Source organism: Alligator sinensis, unplaced genomic scaffold (genome assembly GCF_000455745.1).
Source record: "Alligator sinensis unplaced genomic scaffold, ASM45574v1 scaffold140_1, whole genome shotgun sequence".
In the NCBI taxonomy this organism is placed as follows: domain Eukaryota; kingdom Metazoa; phylum Chordata; order Crocodylia; family Alligatoridae; genus Alligator; species Alligator sinensis.
Genome location: NW_005841836.1, coordinates 4,325,820 through 4,334,008, shown reverse-complemented (window position 1 = coordinate 4,334,008; position 8,189 = coordinate 4,325,820). Strand labels below are relative to the sequence as shown.

Sequence of the window (8,189 nt, the reverse complement as noted above, 5' to 3'; positions counted from 1 at the left end):
TACAGTTCATCAGTTAATAAGTTTGCCAGGCACTGGCTTATCCCTGTTACTAGTCATCTACGACAGGGCACTTTGCAAATCACTCCCTCACTGGTTCCCCAACCAATTAATCAAGTTTTATCTGGCCACCGTTGCCGAGCCCTTCATTCTTGAGTCACAAATTCCATTAGCCCTGCCTCCTTGCACTATTTCCACAGCTTCACGCAGTTCACACAAGCTCCAAGTACCCTGTGCCTTCCCCTCACCCAGGGATCTTCAAGTGTGATGAGAGTCCCTCTGGGCTTCCAGCTGAACTCCTGGCAGTCAGTAGGGGCCCACTCTGGCTGCACATGTCAGCACACCACCCAAACCAACCGTGTCAGACATGGCCCATCTTCAGGAGGCCAGCCATGTGGCTCTGGCAGCCGTGCCACAACCCCTGGGTCCAAAGGTAAGTCTCCCTGTGGCCTCCAGTCCGGCAGGCCAGCACAGATCATAACAGGGCCCAAAACTAGCTCCATGTTATATCCTGTTTAACACAGGTTATGATTCTCTATATCATGGGTGGCCAATCTGTGGCATGCATACTACAAGTGGTATGAACAGACTGTGTGTGGCACACAGAGGATCAGAGAGGAGACAGGGAGCACCTCAGCAGATGGGACAGAAAGGAGAAGAGAGAGCAGGAGCCTGGGCAGGGAGCATAGGACAGGAAGCAGAAAGCAGAACAGCAGATCAGGCAAAGCAAAAGGATTAGACTGGCACTCAGTGAGGGTGCAGGGCTAATCTGTGGCACACCTGACCCCACTGCTCTATATCATGACAGTGAATTTCCATGTGGCTGTTCTATTTAAAGCCAATATGTAGGATTTTCAAAAGGCCTCAGCTTTGGCCTAATTTTGCTCTTGCTGAAACCCATGTTTTCCCATCTGGCTTATTTGGATACCTCTAGCAATATGACACATTGTAATAATACAATAACTCAGAAGAGTGGGCAACACCATTGAAATGTAACAACTTATTTTCCATATTTCTTTTTTAAAAATATGTTTTGTCCATTATATTATTTCTGAATATTTTATAAGATTTGTTCCACCCCCAAAAATCCATAAATAATCCTTAATGTATAGCTCTTTAAGATATTAACACTTTAAACAGCTTACCCATTTCTGTAAGAAAATCATCTCCTTACCATTCAGAAGACGTAGGTAAAGAAACGTGATCATATATACTGATTATAAAAGGCCTACAGAACTGGAATTACAATAAGCCTTAGTAGTGAGCCTTAAAAACATTAAAAGCAAGTGCAATTTTATATTAAAGATCTGAAAACAAACTGAAGGCTGATTTTTTTATTTTGGGGGGGCGGGGGTGGGGGAAAGGGAGTGCAGGATTTTGATCTCTTTTTTTTTTTCCAGGGAGAAGCCAATATCAACATGACTGATTTTGTACTATATTCAGGAGTCTTTATGTGGGTTAATAATGTTAAAGTTATTCCACTGCTTTTTCAGGCTTTTCTAGAATCAGCTCCTGGGTGGAACAGGGCCCTATTGAAGAATTCTGGATTTGCATAGCAGGGGCAAGACATTTACATCTATATTTCAAAATAGATGTGCATATTTAGGGATTATGTATTTGATGCATTGGCTTTATTGTTATCCTCACAATGTATAAGCACATTAATTTCATTTGGTGAAAATAACCATCTCAATTAAAAAAATTAAATGTTTATGCCATAAGAGATTCCCATCAAGAATGCCTCAGTAAAAAACTTATGGAGGTCAAAGGGTTTTGATTAGGTCTTTCCATTGGCATAGTAAGACTATTACAACTATCTAATAATTCAAAAAATATACATTTCAAAGGTTCTTTAATCATTATTATTATTTATATTAGAATATCCCAAAGGCCCCAAATGAAATCAGGACTCCATTGTAATTGACAGGCCTTGCCCCAAGGGCTTTATAATCTCACCAGACAAAGGAAGCACTGTTATCCCCATTTTGTAGAGAAAACTAAAATAGAGAGAGTGAAATCCTGCTCATTTCAAAGTCCAGTTAACTCAATGGTACCAGAATTTAAACTTGAGAAAATAAGCTATTTTCTTCAAGTCCTCATTCAAACTCAGATATCCTGAGTCCTGTGCTACCACCAAGAGGCAAGACCATCCTCTCTGATGACTGGAAAATGAACACCAGGTATACTGAAATCCTATTGTATGGGTCAGGCATGGTATACATGATACACAAATAGTAGCAGATCCACTGAGCATTTTGAATGCATGATGCAAAAGTCATCTGGTCAGCAATTTGTTGCTTTTTCCTAAAATGTTCAGCAGTGTGTCTCCCTTTTCCCCTACCTTTGCAGTCATGATCACAAATTTTGCTGTGCTTTGCTTCTTCTTCAAAAAGACACTAGCTATTTAAGACCATGATACTAAGTCACTAAATCAAACTGAAGCCTTACCATCAATGTCAATGGCCTCTACAGTGCTATAAAACTCATGTGACTTCTGCAGGGCAAAACAGAGACATTCACAAACCATTAAGCACTCAGGAATGTATGTTTCTGATTCTTTCCTCTTTTATTAGGAGCTAAATATTTGTTTCCTGACTGTTTAATTAGGTTATGAAACTTCCCTTCAAGCCACTTGTTTCTTCCTCTCAAGGAGATGGCTATCTTAGGCAAGGAGCTGGTAAGGAATAAATAGGATCCTATAGGACATATACATTGCAACACAGGTGAGGGGTACCCCTGTCTTCAAGAAGTAGCACAACCCAGCAAAAGCTCCTAGCAGTTTAAATCATAATGAAGCACTAGACAATAGTATAAATTAGCAGTAGCAGGAAAGACAAGGACAGTGCCTCCCCTGAAACTATAAACAGCTTTGTTCAAGATAAAATTTAGCCTACTGAGGCATATAAACTAGGATTTTAAAATGTTTAGAAGTTAATCCAAATTAATTTCAAAATTAGTTGTTAATTGTTATTGAAAGCCACTACACATTTACCTAAATCTTTGCCTTTTCCAATCCCATCCACTATATATGTGAGCAATAGTACCATATTTACTGGAATATAAGACAACCTTGACTAAAAGATGACTGCTAGGACTGTGCGAAGCGGCAAGTATTCACTGCAGATTCGACAGATTCGGAGGGACAGTGATTTGATTCAGATATTCAAATCAGTATCCAAATTCAATTTGGCCAAATCGGATCCGAAGATTCAGCGCTGCTTTAGAGAATTGGCCATAGACTAAACAGGCAGCAGTCCAGCGGGGCGGGGCGGCACAGGACTCAGGAAGGGGGCAGGGTGGTGTGGGATGTGGGAGCGGCACCACTGGGAGTGGGGGCTATGCCCTGCTGCTGCTTGCCAGAGAGGCACTAGCAGAGAGGTGCTAGGCGGAGCTGCCCCAGGGGGAAGTGGCCCGGGAGAGCAGCAAGGGCCAGGGTGGGAGGGTGAGGGCCTGGCATGGGGGTACCTCAAGGCTCCACCATGGCTCAGAGCTGTGGGCCATTTGGAAAGCATCTGATCTGGGCCTCCCAGCCCCGCATGCCCAGGATGCAGGGAGGCGCGCTCAGACGCAGAGGCAATTCACTTGCATATGCAGCTGCAGAGGGATGGGCACAGGAAGTGCAGGATTGGGTCCCAGCTGCTGCCAATGAAATGCAGAATCAGAGGCAGCCCCATGGCCCCTTCTGCCCTGCCTGAGTCCCAGCTGCAGCTCAGTGGGCTCCAGAACACTGCGCCCGGGAGCTCACCTGCAGCTGCCCCAGCCCGGCATCAAGCCCTGGTGAGGGAAGGTGCGGGCAAGACCCCAGCCCAGCATGCTGGAGTGGAGGGAAGCACGTGTTGCAAGTGGATCCCTGATAATCCCAGCAATTTGCCCAGTCCCAATCCCAGCGGGGAAATGCTGCCCAGGGGCTCCCAGCCATGCCGGCCCAGCTCCTGTGCCACCTTTGCTCCGCGTCCCACCTGCAGAGCTGGTCCCCACCTGGCAGCCACTCCTGGGAACAGGCAACAGCCCCTGCCCCACTCCCTCTGAGCGTTTCACAGGACAAACCCTGGCCCTGACGCCCTCACCCTGGCGGCGGCTTTGACCCAGCCCAGAGTCATCCAAGGGCACAGCACACCGGGGACGCTTTCCCCATGAGGAGCAGGCAACTGAGGCTGCCCCACAGCTGCTCTCGCTGCTCCCTGCCCCACTTGCCCAGCTGGGGTGGGGGCACAATGAAGGCTCAGCTTGCTATGGGTGGAAGGGGGCAAGTGGCATCAGGGCATAGCTCCCACTCCCAGTGCTGCTGCACCTGTATCCCACACACCCCTCCCCCCTGCCCTGGCTGGGCAAGCGGGGGCAGTACCCGCAACCCGCACCCCCCTGCCCCAGCTGGGCAAGCAGCAGGCTATGCCCTGTGGCCACTTGCCCTCTTCTGCCCAGAGTGAGCCGCACCTGCATCGTGGCCAAAGTGGCATCAGGGCATAGCTCCCACTCCCAGTGCTGCTGCACCTGTATCCCACACACCCCTCCCCCCTGCCCTGGCTGGGCAAGCGGGGGCAGTACCCGCAACCCGCACCCCCCTGCCCCAGCTGGGCAAGCAGCAGGCTATGCCCTGTGGCCACTTGCCCTCTTCTGCCCAGAGTGAGCCGCACCTGCATCGTGGCCACTCCCTGCCCCCTCTCCCCCGCCCCAACTGGACAGCTTGTCCCAGCTCCAATCCATCCCTCACTGTGGGAGTGTTGATCTCCCCCCCACCCACACACATACCTTCCCTCCCCACTCCGCCCACCACAACAGACTTACCAACTGGAGGCAGCTGTGTCCAGTGTACTGAGGACTGCTGCCTGTTTAGTCTATGGCCAAATCTCTGAAGCAGCGCTGAATCTTTTCCAAATTGATTCTGAGGCTTCCAATTCGATTCGAGCCTTTTAATTGGTTTCCCAGTTCAATTCGGATTTGGAGATTCAGCCACTGAATTGGGCTGAATCTCTTCCAAATCGAATCGGCTACCAAAGCTTCACACAGCCCTAATGACTACCCCAATTATAAAACTGGTTATACTTTTCCAGGTATTGAATCCAATTTTTGAAGGTTTGCCTTGAATTTGTCCACCTCCCACTGCTAGAGCAGGGAACATAAATCAGAGTCAGATAGCTCCTTTGCCCTCTGCCCCCTCCCCCAACTTTTTCCTTCTGTAGCCCCTTCCCCATCTGCCCCTTCCTTCAGACCCTGCTCTGCCTGAGCACATGGAAGTGAGGGGTAAATTTGAAAGCACTGGCTTCGAAATAAACATGCCTGTAGTAATTTAGTTCATCCAAAATTGATGCATTTTACCTTTTTTTTAAAAACACTACACTTTTTAGCACACATATTCCATAAGTACATTTTTAAGTGGCACTTTTGTACTCACTTCCATATATTACAAACTATGCATGAGATTAGTCCAAAGCCAAAGGGCTCATGATTTACCATATAGTTCATTGGGCCGGGCCCCACTAGTTAACAGTATTTCAAGCCATGGTGATCCCATAGCTCAACACTGCTCAGTGTGTGTGTGTATTCCAGATCCCCCCACAACGGATCCATGTGCTAATTAGCCCCTACTCATGTCTAGAACCAGGCATTCTTGTCCCAAGTTCTGGGATGCTCCAAAAATGTATATATACACACGGTGCAGGCCAACCTGGTCCAGCTCCACCTCATGGAGGACAGGACCATACTAATCATGTGTGACAGGCTGAGAGAGGGAGCAACAAAGGGGTTCTGAGTGAACTGTTTGGGGTCCTGTTTGGTGATGTTTGTCAGACATTTAAGACTGGTGAAGAAACAGGAATCACTGGAAATGGAGAAGAAATGGATGCAATACAGAGGCTCTCCATGACCTGAAAAAGAGTTGGTGCTGAGGGGGACTGAACACAATAGGCACTAATATTTATTTTATTCAGATGGGCTCTACTAACCTATCTCTGTGGTAGGGTGGCAGGGGAAACACCGTGTATCTGGGGCCAAGAAGGCAATTTTCCTTAAGCCCTCCCAGGGATAACAGTTTTTCTGGCATGATTTAGTACTTGCCGAGGTATTGGGGCTTAATGCCCATTTTATGGAAATGCAAGACTCCTCCCTAGCTTGCTCCTGCAGCCATACAGCTGAGGGTAGGTGAAATTTGGGGGCATCTGAACCCCAAGCCTCTGGGCTTGGGCTTGCATGTAGGATGCCTGCCAAAATATTTTGGAAATATCTGAGGCCCCTGGTGGGGGTGGAGGATGTTTGCCAGTTCTAGGGCCATTTATGGTTCTGGGCTGACTCATAGATTTGGACTTGATTTGGCTGGGAACATGAAAAATTTCTTTACAAAAAAAAATGTAGGTCCCATCAACATTTTTGGCATCAAGGGAAGGTGTCAGACCTCGTGTCTCTTTGAGTGCCTGCCTGGTATTCATTCCCTCCTGGGAGAACTACTGTCTGTTTATTTTAAGGGCCACACAGACAAAGAAAGGTTCAGCATCTCAGCCTTTTGGCTAAGATCAAATGTGACATTTCTGGAACCAAGGGAAGTGTGTCAGGGCTGGTTCTGCCCCTCCCAGTTCTGGCCTGGTATTGCAGTACCTCCAGGCTTGTTACCAGTTCCCTGTGGAGGGAACACCTGCTGGGGTATTTTAAGAGCCAAAAAAACTTCCCATCAGTATGTTTGCCCAATATGAGCCATGCATTTTATAATCATGCTCTGTGCTGGCTACATTTAATCAACTTCATAGTTGGTTTCCATTACTGAGCACATACTGCTTTTGGCAGCATTTTAATGATAGACAATGCATTTAATGAGGTTTCCTTGTATGTGAATGTAAGACAAGTAGCTTTTTCCCCTATGCTGACTGGGGGGAAAAACTTGTCTTATATTTGAATAACTCTGATATTAAAGATGGAGGTGACAACAACCTTCTCTATTTCATTGAAATTCTATGAAGCATTTGGACTCCTGACCTGTTGCCAAAGTGGTACTTAACTAGACAAAATGTGGACATCCCTGCTGTGAATCAGGGGCACAGCTCTTTCACCCAGTGGACAACCAGACTGCAGCTGTGATCAACTCTGAGTCACCCCCTAAAGTGTGGGAACTGTTCTATTGCCCCCCCCACTTTGGGGCAAATAATTGCCCCAGTTATAGGAATAGGGAGATGTTGGTACACCTCTGAAGAGATGTTCTACACCTATAAAGAAGGCACATACAAACCTGGAGGGAGTAATAGTTGGTAATGAGCTGTACTCTGGTTGTTCTCAAGCTGAAACAGAATTTCACTGTAAACGTCTTTAAAATTTGGCTTCCTCCAGCCTAGAAAGAAAATCAGAAAAAAATAAAACAGTTGCATGTTTTAGCAATTCCAGTTTGCTGGGAGCAGGAGGTAGCTCTGTGTCCTCAGCAGACTAAGCAGGATGCCAGGTATTTGCTTATTTTTTAATGTGATATGCATTCAGCTCTTTGAAATGCCTCATTCAGAGGCCTCCAGGCTGTGTTGTATTTCTCTTTTCCTATATTTAGAATTTTTAAAAGGCAACATGTAGTTGTTTTTTTTTATAACTAACCGCTCATGCCAATAAGTGCTTGGAAAAACTGCTAAACCCCAAATAAAACAATACAGCTTTCTTTAAATACTTTTTCTTTCAGTGACAGTGAGGAGACATTGACAGCAAGTGTCAGTTTGAGTGACTGAGAATAAACATAAGTGACAAAAACAGTGATATTTAGTATTAAATCCAGATTTATTCAGAGGAACCATATGACAAGTATCATTATTTTCTCAAACAGCGACTGCCAGAATTCTAACCCATAAAGAGTGGTTATTATGTTGTTATGAAAACTAAAGTCCTTTAACACTGGCATTCCCCATACAAGTCACCATTAACTCTCCTCTTCACTCCTTTGGTTACCATTCCAACTTGACTGACATTATTACACATATAATGACAATAGACAAGGGAACATAATGAACAAAAATACCAGATTTGACTTTGCTGGGGGGCAGATGCCTCCCAAAAGAAATAGCTCCTTACTCCAAATACAAGGCATACAAAATATCACCACCACTTTGACATCATGAAAAACTACTACTTCATCTATGAACAACAGCATGCTCATGCTCATGCTCAGAGGTCTTACTTCCACATTAGAGAAGTATATATTAATTTCTTAAGACTCTTCCTATAGTTCTGAA

The 8,189-nt window shown here is 45.8% G+C and overlaps 1 pseudogene; it reads left to right on the top strand.

The window, feature by feature from the left end:
• The first annotated feature begins 6,477 nt into the window (after nucleotides 1–6,477).
• On the top strand, nucleotides 6,478–6,605 carry LOC112550052 (annotated as a pseudogene).
• Nucleotides 6,606–8,189: the final 1,584 nt, after the last annotated feature.